The sequence below is a fragment of the Amaranthus tricolor genome, chromosome 2 (genome assembly GCF_026212465.1).
Source record: "Amaranthus tricolor cultivar Red isolate AtriRed21 chromosome 2, ASM2621246v1, whole genome shotgun sequence".
NCBI lineage: Eukaryota > Viridiplantae > Streptophyta > Magnoliopsida > Caryophyllales > Amaranthaceae > Amaranthus > Amaranthus tricolor.
The window spans coordinates 28,090,596-28,093,290 of record NC_080048.1 but is presented as its reverse complement, the minus strand read 5'-3'; the positions used below and the strand labels follow the sequence as shown (position 1 = coordinate 28,093,290).

General features: G+C 32.1%; 1 long non-coding RNA gene across 1 annotated transcript; it reads left to right on the top strand.

The window, feature by feature from the left end:
- The first annotated feature begins 232 nt into the window (after positions 1 to 232).
- LOC130806779 (uncharacterized) lies at positions 233 to 877 on the top strand. Its single transcript, XR_009040370.1, has 2 exons — positions 233 to 338; positions 541 to 877. It is a non-coding gene; the product is annotated as an uncharacterized LOC130806779 (long non-coding RNA).
- Positions 878 to 2,695: the final 1,818 nt, after the last annotated feature.

The window sequence follows — 2,695 nt, the reverse complement described above, 5'->3', positions numbered from 1 at the left end:
AGGTGATGTGGACTCTTATTTGGCCATGTCTCTTGTTGTTGATTATGATGGTTTTGATGTTCTTGAATATTGGAAGGGACAGTCTACCTCTTATCCAACACTCGCACTAATGGCTAGAGATATTCTAGCCATTCCAATTACTTCTGTTGCATCTGAATCTGCTTTTAGTGTTGGTGGTCGGATCCTTAACAAATTGAGATCTTCTTTGTTACCAAAAAATGTTGAAATTTTAGTGACAACGCGAAATTGGCTATTTGGGTTTGAACCCGAGGAAAATGCGAAGGAGATATTAAGTGTTATTGAGGAAAATAACACTGATCATGATGATAATGCTTCAGGTAAGTGTAGTGCTCTATGAAGATTTTTTTCTTGTAATTGGGTTTTTTACCAAATTATCATATCTGAGCGCCCAATTTATATTTTATAATTAATTTATATTTTTTTTATTTTATTTATTATAACTTTCTGTCGTTTTTCCATCTCATGCTCTTAATCATAATACTCAGTATCTGAAAGTTGTTACTTTTATATGATCTTAAGGTACACTAAGTTTGGTGGAGCAGTTCCTTACAGATTATTGAAAGGCGGTGTCGCATTGAGGACTAGGAGCAGGAGATCTAAGGTGGTGATGGAAGAGGAGGAAGAAGATGAAAGTGATGAAATGAGTTATACTTCTGAGAAAATTAAAGAAAAGTGATGAAATGAGTTATACTTTTGCAATTTCTTATGCATAACTAAAATTTGGAAAAGACTTTTTGTGTAGTTAGGATTATTGATGTTTATATTATTGGTAGGGAAAAAAATGTAATGGATCTATTTTAAATTTCGTCTAAACTATTAAATGAAATGAAAGTGGTTTATCAATTTCATAGGTTAATATTTTTTATTGGTTTATATTGTTATATGTTGATTTTAATACAGTATTAATTAGTCAGCAAATTAACCTGAACTTGGTACTTATATTGGTTGCAAAGTATGAACTATGTTTATGCAATTTTGCAATTTCTGAGTTTTGTAAAATTTATACTTAATTTTTTAGAAAAGAAAAAGGCTTTACTAAATTACTGAGTTAATATATATTAACTTATAATTTATATATTTATTTTATAAAAATTTATATTTAATTTAATTTTTATCATATAGAAATAATATAATTAAGTTTAATTTAATTATTTTATATAAAATTTTATTATATTTTGACAACTTAGAAGAATTATGTAGATAAGTTCGGTCCAAAACAGGTTCGGTACAAAACAGGTTCGGTACAAAACAGGTTCCAGGTTCGGTATAATACAGGTTCGGTACAATATAGATTCGGTCAAAAACGGTCGGTTAAAAACGGGTATTAAGCGGGTCGAAAACAGGTTTCGGTCTTAAAACAGGTTCGGTATCGGTCGGTCACGGTATGATAAAAACAGGTCGAAAACGGTTTTCGGTTTAAAACAGGTTCGGTACCGGTCGGTTTCGGTATGTGTAAAACAGGTCGGAAACGGTTTCGGTCACCATTCGGGTTCGTTAGCGGTCGGTATCTGGTCACTTGTATTCGGTCAAAAACGGGTTCGGTATCGGTCGGTAACAAGTCGGTAAAACAGGTTTCTGACCACATTTACAGCCCTAAGTATTACCGCAAGTGCACGACGTAGCTTAGTACTTCGGCAAGTACGGGTCGTATCCACAAGGAGTGGGGGTTAAGTTAATAGTTTCTCAATCGATTAGTGTGTTCGAAAACGTATAATATGGTGTTTGGAGATAGAAATAATTAAAGCAAGAAATTAAAAGTACTTAGTGAAAATAAAGCATAAAAGTAAATAAGGATACAATGAACTAAAGCAATGATAAAATGATCAATAAGCTAAGAGGCATAGGCTAGGCTTTCTCACCAAAGTAGTGTTTACTAAACTTTAACCTAAGGTCATGGATATTTTGTTATGGGGAAGAACGTATAAAAAGTACTAATGTTCTCTCTCAAGCAACAAAAGCTTCCTAAACATACTCAACTACCTATTCTCATGGAGCTAAGCATAATTTAAGACATGAAGCACACATTCAACATTTCCAATCAAAGCATCTACCTATTCTCACGGAGATGTCTTAACTTTTAAACATAAATTATCGTTAAAAATCGACTCTCGCCCTCAACTCAACGACACTACAACATCATAGAAAAAATTCATCTTAAACCATAAACAACATAACCAAGCCAAAGGTAAAGAAAGCAATTCAAACTACATATATGGCACTAGTGGGAAAAACCTCATTTGCTACGGTTTTTTGGCCATAATATGCTGCCGTTTAGACCCCAAGCATCAGTGATAGCAGCAGATAGCCTATTTTAAATGCTTCGATTTAAAACCGCAACACAAAAAGTGAACTATATACTATAGTTTTTTTAGGAACCGCAGCATAAAATGTAAGACTATATGTTGCAGTTCCCCCAAAACTGCAGCATATAGTCTTTTTTTAAAAGAAATAAAAAATACACTATATGTTGCGGTTTTAGGAGAACCGCAGCATATAGCGTATATTTTTTTTTATTTTTTTCGTTTAATATTAATAAATAATCCAATGATTAATGTACAATGTGATAAACAATGATTAATATACAATGTAATAATCCAATGATAATCACCAATAATCACCAACTAATATATTTATACACTCTTGATCGTATATATAATAATATACATATACAAAA